Source organism: Haliotis asinina, chromosome 2, assembly GCF_037392515.1.
Source record: "Haliotis asinina isolate JCU_RB_2024 chromosome 2, JCU_Hal_asi_v2, whole genome shotgun sequence".
Taxonomy (NCBI): domain Eukaryota; kingdom Metazoa; phylum Mollusca; class Gastropoda; order Lepetellida; family Haliotidae; genus Haliotis; species Haliotis asinina.
In genome coordinates this window covers 29891763-29904999 of record NC_090281.1, presented here as the reverse complement: position 1 = coordinate 29904999, position 13237 = coordinate 29891763, and the positions used below count along the sequence as shown (strand labels likewise).

The following is a 13237-nucleotide window of genomic DNA, read 5'->3' as shown; positions in this document are numbered from 1 at the left end:
GGGATTCCAGAGGCCTGTTGATCTGCCTGAGGGGCTGCTGCTCGAAAGCGTGGCCACTGAAATCTCGAAAGAGCGTCTGCTATTATGTTGTCCTGGGTAGGAATATACCGTGCTTTGAAGTTTATGTTGTTTTGCAAGCATATTAGGACCATTCTCCTGAGCAGTTTCATCACCCTTTCCCGTTGATGCTATGCCTGTTAATAATACTCACCACGGCCTGGTTGTCACAGAACATGAGTACCTTTTTGTTGGCCAAACTGCTGGCCCAGATGCGCAACGCCACAACAATAGGAAAGAGCTCCAAGAACGTCATGTCTTTCAGTCAACCTTTTTGTATCCATAGGTCAGGCCACCTGGCATTGGCCCAATGACCTTGGAAATATGCACCCCCAACCCTGAGAGCCAGCTGCATCTGTATAATGCTGAAGGATCGAGGTGGTAACTCAACAAAATTAAGCTTGCCCACTACTGATTGCAGCGAATGCAGTGCGATTTTCTTGGATGTTTCGTCTATCAGCTGCGCTATCTTGTCTTGGGGTAACCTGATTTCGCCCTTAACTGTGTCTATGGTAAGACCCAGGAATGTGAGATAAGTTGTGGGCTGAACGGTCTTCTGGTGAGCGATCGGTACACCCAGCTGCTCTGCAAGTTGAAAAGAGGTGTTAAGCATGTTTGAGCAACTACTTAAGTCCACCAGGCCGCCAGGATAAAATCATCCAGGTAATGGGCGAAAGCTTGACTGCGAGTAGCGGCCCTTATAATAAAAGTGCTGAACGACTCAAACAAAGTACAGGAAATGGAACAGCCAAAGGAGAGACATTTATCAGTGTAAAATTATCCTGAAACTTAATGCCACGTAGTTGAAAATCAGATGGAACCACAGGTAAGAGATGAAAGGCTGATTTGATGTCAAATTTCGACATGTAAGCGCCCTTGCCCAAACCCTGGATCATGGCCACTGCCTGATCGAAACTGGTGTACTGCACTGCACATGCCTTAAGTGGTATGTAATCATTAACTGACGCGCCCTGAGGATGTGAGAGATGATGGATGAGGCGGAAGGCAGCCTCCCCATGAACTGCTGAATCGGTTTTCTTAGGCACCAAGCCGATGGGGGACACTGTAAGGGTAGGCACCGGTCTGTGCTGAAATGGATCCGCAACTCGACCCAACTGAATTTCTTTTTGCAGCTTTTGTTCCACAATAAGTGGCTTTTCTCTAGCAGATTTAAGACTGACTGCATCCCTAGCCCGGCATAATTCAAACTAAAATCCTTCCTGAAACCTAGCTGTAATAAATGAGCCGCTGCTGGGTTGCACAACCTATATTTTGCCCAGCCACTGTTCCAAGACTGAAATATTAATTGGAGTTGGAGCCATGTGGAGGAGCTCTGCTTGTCGTTGTGGGTTACCGCTTGGTGGATTGTGTGGGGACTGCGCTCCTTCTGACACGAAAACAAGATGTGGCGCCATGTCACCCGACATTACATGCTGAGCACCTGTGTGCATAACGGCACATGTGACCCCTATCGCAAGCACCGTGGTTAAAATCCCGACAAACTTCGGATGAAATGCATTGCTGTATATATAGTTGGAAGGCCTAGCCAGGTGCGTAAATGCTTGTTGTTTTTGGCTGGGGATCACTAGCTGCAGCCACAGCTGTCCGTCTGTGGAACCCCATGATCGAGATGGATCCCTCTCCATTTTCCGACGGAATTCTACATCGCACTGAGACCAGCAGTCCCCGCCAAACCTCGCAGCGGCACCGCGGGTCGTCTCTATGTACGATAGCATTTGCTGTATTTTGTTGATACCATTCTGCCGCTCTATCACCACGCTCATATTAATCAGGACCGCAGATGTCCAGGACCCAATGCATGTAGTTAGTTGACGGGTAGCCTACTGTTTGGGTTTGAAAACTACCTTCCCTGAGGTATCCAATTCCATTGTAAAATTGGGGCTCTCCTGCGCTGCCTGATTCTCAGAGGGCAACAGGGATCTCATTTCTATGAATTCCCCCCGATGAAGTTTTCCTCTCACAGCCTGCTTAAGATGAAAACTTATGGTCTCCGCCCTAAGTTCCAATTGGTGAACCAGTGCCCCTCCACTACCAAGGGTACCCGTGTTAGGTACATGTTGACCTTTTGCTACCTGGGGTAGCTGCAAATCAACAACAGGCGTGGTACAATTTGTCATCAACAATTCTGGCGAAATATTAATATTTACGAAGGAAGGCCTACCTTGGTTAGAGGTTGACGGAGCCATCGGGGTGATGAAGCTAGGCTCCATCTAGGGTGTCATGTCAGCGCTGCCGTTTCCCAGGGGGACCTCCCGTGGTGTGAACTCAGACGTTGAAGGCTGTTTGACCTCGGGGGCTGCGCTCCCGGGGACAACACCAGAAACGCGAGCCCCCTTTGCCTGCTTCCTCCTTGTTTCAGCGTCGTGGTTGGCAGCTGTCTTACGTTTCGGAGGCATCTCGAGCAGATGTCAGTGAAACAAAGTTAAAACATTCGTTAAATCAAGGAAGAATGCGAAAATAAATCGTACCAAGTGAAATTTAATGTAAATTACATAATATGAAGTTAATTCAGAATTTTAAACGATTTGCCAAAATTACACGTGGATCAGAAAATTTGTTGAGCAAAGGCAAAATGGGCTATCTTGTGAGAGAGCATACAGCATAGATGTGTACGGACGTGACGTATAGCTGTGACATCAGCGGAAGTGACGTAGGTAAAATTACGGAATACGGAAACAATACACTGTCATGTGCTACACTGGATACCCGTTGAGAGCTAAGTGCATAAACTTACGTGAAAGAGTCGTAAATGCTATCTGTGGCCAATTTAATGGAATATGCCACCAAGCTAACTGGAAACTGGGACAGATTATTTAATTAAATCTACTGCACAGGCTGTTAACTACAATGTTACCTCGGAGCTTACTGAAATGACACAGTTAGGATTATAACTTAGCTTTCGGTATTGGCGTGTATATCACACGCTGATGAAGTGGTAGAACTCTGCGACTGTCTTGTAAATCCTGCCTATAAACCCATTTAGCGAAGCAACGCTAAATCTCAATATATGAATGCTCACATCGATACTGAACGTGGGTGTTGAGTCCGATATTCTGACTGTCTGTGTAGGGACGCCCGCGAGCCGGATTATGCCGCTCGCAGGAAAGGCGCTGGTGTTGACCTGGAGGTCCTCTCACCTCATTCGTGTATACATGTTTGTCATGTCTTGTGTAAGCAACTGAAGAACTTCGAACTAAACTATGCTTTCGTCTTCATCAAATCAACTATGCTTAGTTCTTCAATCACCGTATCCACCCTTAGATATGTCAATAAATTATCCCAATCCTTCAAATGGTGGACAGTTGATTTTGAGCCTTTGCCTTTTATGCATTGAATCATGTTCCACACCTTTCACATCTGTGTGCGTGATTTAATGGTGCAAACAAAGTTTCGCCAGGACTGACGCTTGTTTTGTTTGAAAATGTCAAGCCTTGGCATTTAAAATTTTAACTTTATCGAAATAATGTACTGTAGGGTGTCGGCGAAAATATTTTACTTCCTTCTTCCTTCTCTTTCTGACTTGCTTACAGCCCTTATTAAACCATGGTTTACGAATTGCAGAGGACCCATATATAGTTTCACCAGCAATATTCTTCAGTTTATCAGAAAATAACTGAACTGGATCCTGAACGGTGTAAAAAATCAGATTTCAAGTTGTCAGTACACAGTTGGCCTTATTAGAATACCACCTTGTTGCAGGTGGATCATCAGTCGAGTTTAAAGCAGAAGGTATTGTGGGGAAATTGTCACTTCCACACAGGTCATCGTGGACTCACCATTCAAATTCGTTATAAATATTGAGATCTATCAAGTGCAGAATAAGTTCCAAAACCAGTATGTAAATAAGTGGCTGATCCATCATGAAATATGCATAAATTACCATTAGAAATGAAGTCTTCGAGGATTTTGCCTTTATTGTTGCTATCGGTACATCCCAACAAAGTGTTGTCTCCGTTAAGATCACCCATAATTATACACCTCCACTCCAATATTGATAAAGAAAACAGCTTTGATTGATTTAGGGACTGTGGTCAATAAAAAAGTAAACAGATACGTGTTGCTTCTAATATCTTGTTTCTTGTGACTTGTTTCTTCAACAATTTCCTCCACTGACATGTCCGACAAACAACGGGCTCTGTCCCGAACAATTCCTCTACTAGAACTGAGTGTGAAGTGAGTGTTTTATGTTCTGTGACCTTCACGCTGACATTTACAAATTAGTGTTGTTGCAATAGATTAAGTGCCTGCTGTCTCCTTGCATATTCTACAAGGGAGCTGACCACCTCGGAGACACGACACGTTTTTGACGTCTCCACATATGGATTGGATAGTCTTGGAAATGAAAAAGGATTTAATTTGAGGGGCTCACCATTGGTAGTCTCACTGACTATAGAGTTTGACCAACTGTCCTGCTGTTTTGGAACTGAAATATCTTCAGCCTCCAGACGCCTTTTCTTCTCATTTCTAGTGGAACCAGAATGTATTTAACTCATGATGTTTCTGAGATGTTCAGCACCCTTTCTCCCCACCCGCCACCGAGTGTCAACAAGGACAGTGTCCATCTGCAGCGGATATCCAGCATGCAAACACCAGGGATACAAGGGTGATATACTCCATTGAATACGACATATAAAGCTATATTTGTCCACCAAATATAATGTCAGGCTGGTATGGCTCTTAACAAAAACCTGGGGACATACAGAATTTAGAGGTCGACATCAAAAGATTGGCCCATGAGCCACCGTCTTCTGACATAGGACTCTGGGCAAACTGCTATAAAAGGCGACTATGCTTGTCGTAAGAGGCCACTAACGGGATCGGGCGGTCAACCTCGCTGACTTGGTTGACACATGTCATCGGTTCCTAATTGCGCAGATCGATGCTCATATTGTTGATCACTGGATTGTCTGGTCCAGTCTCGATTATTTACAGACCGCCGCCATATAGCTGGAACATTGCTGAGTGCGGCGTAAAACTAAACTCACTCACTCACTCACTCTAGGCAAACAAATAGAAAATAATTTCTGACACAAACATTCATTTCACAAATGCACAATAATATGCAGTTGGTGCAATGAGAATGTTGTGCATGTGCAGGGCATGGCGAGACCAACCGATTGATAGAACCGGGCCAGTTCTACCACCCGTCTAGGTGAAGTCAGGGCCAAAGTGGTCTGTCAGGCAACAGGAACACGGTACCAGGCCCCTATTGCCCTCAACCACCAGGATCCCCTCCTCCACCAACACATGGCTGCAACCCACGGCAAACGGGTTGGTAGACCAAATATTCCCAGGGTCCACAACGGAGGTGTTGGCGAGCTTTTAGAGTTACCCAGTACCCACCACGAGGAGATGGCTCGCCACGGGTACCTGAACAAAGAAACAGGACAGGAGGTCAATGAATGAGGTTGTTCGGTCACTGAGCCAGTGTTCACTGATGAAGAATATATCCGTGCCGCCCATTCTGCTACAGAGTTCCCGAGTACCACACGTACCGCATATGTTCCAGAGTGCTGAAACCCTGCGATTGTGATCATTGGCATTATTATATGTTCAAACATACAATAGCAAATGCGAAAGGAGAATGCCAGCTGCAGTTACTTCCAAATTGCATTATTAACATTAAAGTGAAATGCACGGAACAATGCAAATATTGATATACATTGTTTAGTCAGCATCAATATACAACCACTTCCAATCCAGTGAAGCCATTTTTCTAGTGTTCCTCGCCGTGATATTGCTGGATTATTGCTAAAAGTGGTGTAAAAGTAAACCCACTCACTTACTTCAATCTAGACTAAGCTTAAGTCAGCTTTACAAAGATGTGTTCTAACATGGTATAAGAACACCAAAATTGTATGCTCCAACTAAGGATTAATGCAGTAGTCGCTGAAACCGTTGGTTATGAAGTTAGAAAGAGAGCAAGTAAGGTATATATCTAGTCATTAGATGGCCGCTGCTTGCAAGTATTTCATAAACGTAATTAACCTATCACGAGTGTAAGTTAATGTACCATTAAACATATGGGGGATATTTCATTGTGCCAAAGCCAATTCATATGAGAAAAAACAATATATATATCCAAACATTTCCTAAAAAATGGAATATATTGTCACATTTTCTCTTAATTTTCCATTTTCGACATCTGTTTCCTCCTTCATCATTTGTCTTTATCCAATATCCCCAACTTTTTTATTGGTACATGTTATATGTGCGTAATGCTCGAGGATGCCCAGAAGGCAACACTGTAGATTGATCCTGACAGTATTATCTTCACTGGTGTGAATCATAACGTATGAAGCTCTTTTAATGGGTGGGAAGCGTAATTATTCAAACGTTCTCATGTTTTATCGGAATGTCGTCGCAAACTAACGTCCTTTTAAATTTGATCTGAGTTAAAAAAACAACCAAGTGAAACATGAAAGGGTGTTTCATTTAAATATGTCACTTTTGATTGGTGAGGATTTAAAAAGACACATTGTTGCTATATAACAGAGTGTCAGGATTCAACATACGTCACTAACTATCGGAAGCAGGTAAGTGGTTTGTGTTTGTGGAGAGCCAGTTACACGTTGGAGTGGTATAAGTCCACCTGCCTGATTTTCAAATAGGAATTAGGTTACTCACTGGACCTGAAGGTGGACTGTCAGCTGTTGATCACAGGATTGTCTAGTCCACTCTCGATTATTTACAGACCGCCGTCAGTTAGCATGAATTTTGATGCGTGCGGCGTTAAACAGCTAACAGACCAGTCAAATTCTTATTTGTTAAATTCATCGTAGGATATATATTCTTTTAATGAGTGGTTAAGTTGAACAAAATTCGCCAACACCCGAAAGATGTGTAAATGTATACCGACCTGGTTAACTGAGCATGCGATTTGTTCCCATACTAATTGCTGGATTGTCGGTATCACTTGGACTGGTAGACAGACACCAATGTTCTGAATGACAAACAATCCAACTTGCTTGGAAGCCGACGGGCCTTTCGTTTCTTTCAGAGACCGTCAAGATGAAGCTTGGTGTCGCTGGCGTTCTGATTGCTGCCGCACTTGTGATGGCTCAAGCCCACTATCCTAGTGATCTCTATCCTAAAGACACCTATCCTAAAGATCCCTATCCTACAGATCCTCATCCCAAAGACCCCTATCCTTCAGAACCCAAAACATCAATGGGTCACCAAATCCCAGGAAGTACAGGAGGTCCCGGAGTCATAGGAATTCCCGGAGGCCCAGGATTCCAATCATTTCCCGGAGGCCCAGGATTCCCACGAGGTGATGGACGCCCACGTACAGTGAAAAGGTTCTATAGGCCAGCGCGTAATCCATTCCAACCCAATATCCATGTTATTGTCAATACAAACCAGCGTATGCACAACAACAACGATGCTGGAGGAAAAGGTTATCCTGGGCGGGTTCCCTTTGGTGGTCCAGGCAATGTGGCCTTTATCGACACTAGTCCTGGGGATGTCTTTCGGTCAAGACCGTACTTCTCACAACCCAAACAGTTTGGCTAACATGAGGTATGTACTGATGTTACAGATGATGAATGCATTTTAGTTTTCGGAATAAATGTCCACATGTGACTTCATATAAGACATGTATATGGATGACAACCTCTTCTTATTGTATAACTCAACGTTTCGGGGACACATCTTGCCCCTTGTCCAGGTGATTACAGACAGGAGTACAAAATATACCATATGTAAAAGAATTCACAGGAAGCCACAAACATACTCACTCATTTACACCTGATTGAAGTTGGAATTTCCAGCAAGGTATTAACGATAATTCTTTTGTCTAAGTGAACGTTTATACAATGAATCACCGAGGACTAAAAATACAGTTATAAAAACAATGACAATAGGGATAAAGTAAAGCCAGTTGACACAAAGCGGATAAATGAAATGATAATCAAATTTACAGGAAGTCGGAGATGTACATGTATATGCAATCGATCAATGAGGCCAGATCAAATAGAAGTCATCTCACACAATGATGATAAGGAGACGTTGTCACGACCGAGTGATATACAGTTAATTACAAGACGATGGAGGTGACTTTGTGATGTGCCAGGCACGAGGGTATACACCTTGATCTCTATTAATCTCTGGGGTTAATCTCCTGATGTTGGTGCCTTCGGGTATTTCCGGGTGTGTCAATCATTTGTGGCCAAGATGCTAGTCTGTTTGCCAGTCAGTGGAGTGGATGGGGATGTTATTTACATGCTCTGAAAGGGCATATTTGTTGTTGGCTTTTTCAACAGATGATTTGTGTTCTTCGAGTTGTATATTAACGGGGGGTGATGTTTCTGAAGTGTAGGTGCTGCCACAGTTGGAGTTTAGTTGGTATATGCACCCTCGGGGTTTGGGGTAGTTTGGTTGCTGGACTTTGACTTGAGGATGCTCTTCAAAGTTCTATCCAAATGAAATGTGATGACTAATCTGGCCTTGGTAGTTGATGCTGATCCTGACTGGCGAAGGTTCAGTTTTTGGTGGGTGTTTTTTTCTGGTTGAGAGTTTTAGCTACCGTCTGCTCATCAAGGTTTTGGGGTTCAGGGTGATAAACGATCTCTTGATTTTATCTGTCTCAGCACGTAGTTAGACATTGTCACAGATTGATTTGGATTTACTGTGTAGATTTGAGGACATATGTTGTACTCGTATGTATACCCAAGTAGGCGTGAAGGACCTGCTGCTTTTGAAATAATTGATCTATTTGAGTAAAGTAACTGGAAATGCTGATGACGAACACTGCCCAACAACACTCCTAAAATTAGTTGGTATGACAGTCTAGAAGTTATGTAAGCTCAGAACGTTTTTACCAGCTCTCGTACATGTACGTCTCTGGGTGCCGTGAAATTCTGGTATATATAGTATTTTTTTTTCACTCCTGTCTGTGGCCCGTGAAGGTCCCGGGGTAGAATAAGCCTTCAGCAACACATGCGTGCCATAAAACTCGACTATGCTTGTCGTTAGAGGCGACTAACGGGATCGGGTGGTTAGGCTCACTGACTTGGTTGACATATGACATCGGTTCCCAGTTGTGCAGAACGATGCTTACCTTGCTGATGACTCGATTGTCTGATCCAGACTCGATTATTTACAGGCCGACGCCACATGGCTGGAATGTTGCTCAGTGCGGGGTAAAACTAAACTCACTCACTGACTCCTGTCTTAATCACCTGAGGAAGGGAAGCATTAGCAATGAAAGGTTGTGTTATATAATAAAGAAGACGTTGTCATCCATATAATCGTCTTGTGTATTCACCAACTCCTAATTTGGCTTCCATTATAATTTCCCGTGTTTGAACAGATAAAGATTTGGCTTTGCAAGTACATGTGGTATGTTGTCTTTTTCGCAAACTTCCAACATTAATGAATACATATATTCACCAACACACGCTTTTGGAAGGTCACGAAGTAGAAAAGGCCTTCAGCAACCCATGCGCGCCATAAAAAGGCGACTATGCTTGTCGTTAGAGGTGACTAACGGGATCGGGTGGTCAGGCTCACTGACTTGGTTGACACATGTTATTGGTTCCCATTTGCGCAGATCGATGCTCATGTTGTTGATCACTGGATTGCCTGGTCCAGACTCGTTATTTACAGATCGCCGGCATATGTCTGGAATATTGCTGAGTGCGGCGTAAAACTAAACTCACTCGGTCATTCACTATTGGGTGGAAGATACTATCCTCCTTCATATATTAATATTGGCGTACATCTCAAAGTGTCAAGTTTTCTTTAGATCGTACTCGATATTGAACTGTATGTCTGAACATCCACCTTTATGTGTTTAGTATCATGGGTTCTTAATGCAGTTTGCCAATACTTCTGTCAAGAACTGCTCGTATTCTGAGTACAGAGCTTCTTGTAACTACCATACCTATCAGTCGTAGAACTATGATCATTCTGTTATACCAGGCACTCGAGCTCTTCTTCTTTCAAATGACAATACTAACACGTTATTCTTCAGGGTTTACAAGCCTTGATCTGTGACCTACGACAGCATCAAGTTCTGTTGAAACAAGACCGCGATGAAACATGTTGGCAATGGCAGCATCATGTGTTCACTTGCGTGCTGAAGATAAAGCTACTTATGAAAATACATTGTTGTCGTCATTTTATCCCACACTGGAGTGAGTGAGTTAGGTTTTACGCCGCTTTCAGCAATATTCCACCAATATGACCAGAAATGGGATTCATACACCGTACCCACGTGGGTAATCGAACCCGGGTTTTTGGCGTCACAAATGAAAACTTTAACCAGAAGGCTACCCAACCCAACCCCTCCCACATTGGAAGGAGAAAAGCTGTATGTCGGTTTGCCTTTCTATCAATTATCAAACGTCCGCTTGTTGGAGTTACCCAAACAGGCTTGCTGCCATTAGATACGCACGTATGCCGTTATCATGAATTTGAAGCACACATTCCCCTTGGTGTGTGAGCACAATACCATTGTTGATTGTTCTGAGATTGAGATGACGTCGTGAAATGACCAATTACTATTGGAGGCTCAACTCAACCATACTAGTTAGAATAGGGTCCAAGAGAGGAACCAGAAATTGCAGTGTAATTAAAGACAAAACTTGTTCCAAAACGTCGCGGCAGCAAATATTGCAGCTTTTCGCGTCGAAGAATATATACTGTTTTACATTAAACTAAACACAATAAAAGTGGTATTTTACACCACTAAACTATGAGTCAAGTATCACATTCAAGGGCAAAAAACTGACCTTTGATATTTTAATCTATATTTATTCATACAAGTTCAATTGTTTTTTATACTCTTGAATCAAGTGGTTAGAAGCACAGGAAGTAACATTGTCGTCTGATATGTGAAAAAGCAAACCACTCAGGCACAATGTACTTGATATTAATGGAACCATGTCTAGGGAAGAATCGGGATGGATCTTTTCGATTGAAAAGAGTTAAGACAATAGTAACTTTGAAGGTTTAATGCTATCAAGATGGCACGATTTCTCTCTCACAAGTGTGTGTGTGAGTGTGTGTATGTGTGTATGTGTGTGTGCGCGCGCGGTCGTGCTTGCGCGCGTGCGTGTGAGTCTGCACAATTGCGCTTACATTAATGCTATTGATTTTCTTCAATACCGTGGATCATAATGTCTCCTTTGAGCATTTGAGTTTGAGTTGTAAATATATACCATGGGATCTTACGGTCTTTCTACAAAATCTGAAGCTTAATAGTAATTTTTTTAAAAAAACATATAAAGAGAAGGAACGAAAATTTCCAGGAAAAAAGGGAAAAAGGAACGAGAACCAACCAAATTTCCTGAAGTATTCTTTACCTATTTAATGGAAAAAAAGAGCTGTAAGAGTACTGAAACAAATATATGCTCACGATACAGTCGTAGCTGTACAATCGATTCTGCTTTTGGCAGAGATTTCTTATCAATGTGGAACGGGGTTTTATCGCTTCTATGACGGTGACACATTCAAACCTATTTATTAATTTAACAGCACATTTCATTTCTGAAAAAAAACAACAACATGCGAATAATTTCTTTTCAGATTATTAACTTTTTCAGGATATTCTAAAAAAAATAACAAACCCCTCTAAATTTAAATGGTTATTTTCTCATAGTAACTACTCAGAACTGGGGAAACAGCGACTATAGCTGGAAAAAGTAGACATTGCAGCTCAAAAAGTAGAGATTACACATGGCAAAGTATATATTACAGCGGTAAACAGCGGGAAAAGTGGACATTATAGCTGTGAAAATATACGTTATAGTGGGAAAAGTAGAGAATACAGCTGGGAAAATAGAGGTTACAGCGGGGAATGTTGAGATTACATCAAAAGTACAGATAACAGCTTCAAAAGTAGAGATTACACTTGCGAAGTTAGACGAATTACGTAGAAATTTCCACCGGAAAACCAGAGATTACAATGGGGAAAATAGACGTTACTGCTGGAAAAGAAGATATTAAGGCTTTCCGCGATACAAGAACACCGTGGCATGCTTGCTGGAATGATATTGCCACTCGTCTGTTAACAAAAAGAAACTATGAAATCAGTCAGCTTGACGGATGTACAGAATACACAGCGTACAGATAACCGGGCATGGATATCTAGACGATACCCCTAATTGTTACAACGTTTATGAGAGTAGAACATTGGGCTTTGTCTCGTTCAGACCAAACAGTCGGACCAAAGTCTGTTTCCGGTGTTCCTAATCCAGACACCACTGAATGTTAATGAAAACGATGATTTACGATTAACTACTACTTTCAATTTGTATTTATTATGAATCTTTAGGAAAGACGTGCGAATCCGGACGGTAATTATTGGAAACACAACTTACGTTTCACACATATTTGTAAGCTGCAACCTTGACAGCACAGCGGCATTTGAGGATCAATCGAGTGCAGGCGATTAATCACATGTCAACATGGAAGGGCTAGAGATAATCCGGTATTAAGCGTTCTCCCGACATTTATTAATGAAATGGATGTGTATTTTAAACAAAAAATGTCAGTTATCTTTTTGTTTCAATTTGTCTGCACATTGGAGTTTACCATTGTCATTATATTGTTCGCTGTGTTAACTTTATGTTGCACAAATAGCAGAGGGTTTAAGATAACGTGTATTCTATACACGAAAAAGCTACATACTATATGTATCTGGTGTTTTGTGCTTGACTCAGTTAATATACTACCGTCAAAATATATTGGTATTGATAGTTTGCACGTCATTACGTTCAAGGTGTCATTTAGCTTTCTCCATATGCTCGACAGGTCTTGTCCAAAATCAACCATCGCTATACCAAGGAGAGACACAAACGAAAGAAGAAACAAGATGAGAAGACGTATTTTACTACTGCAAATAAGACTGCAAATCTCACTGAAAATATCTGTCACATAATAAACCATCACCAGTGTAACAATATTCACACTTGTTTAACCCGAAAACGCCTTTGCAAGACTTTGACAACTTCACTAGCTTCAGTTAACTCATTTTAAAAAGATATGTGTGTATAATGAACGTGGTGGTGAGTGTTTTAAGTTGTTTTCCTTTCATATAAGCAATTGGACGTTGGGAAAGCCAAGCGGTTAAGGCGCTCGCTCGTTACATAGCCTATGCAAGGTGCGAGTTCAAATCACACTCAGCTCTATAAACTATTGTGGCCCATGATGA

At 42.2% G+C, this 13237-nt stretch overlaps 1 long non-coding RNA gene and 1 pseudogene across 1 annotated transcript; one reads left to right on the top strand and one right to left on the bottom strand.

Annotated features, from left to right (window-relative positions):
• Positions 1-322: 322 nt before the first annotated feature.
• Positions 323-2474, bottom strand: LOC137271727 (uncharacterized; annotated as a pseudogene).
• A 4135-nt stretch (positions 2475-6609) lies between these two features.
• On the top strand, positions 6610-10186 carry LOC137272456 (uncharacterized). Its single transcript, XR_010956093.1, has 2 exons — positions 6610-7599; positions 10055-10186. It is a non-coding gene; the product is annotated as an uncharacterized lncRNA (long non-coding RNA).
• Positions 10187-13237: the final 3051 nt, after the last annotated feature.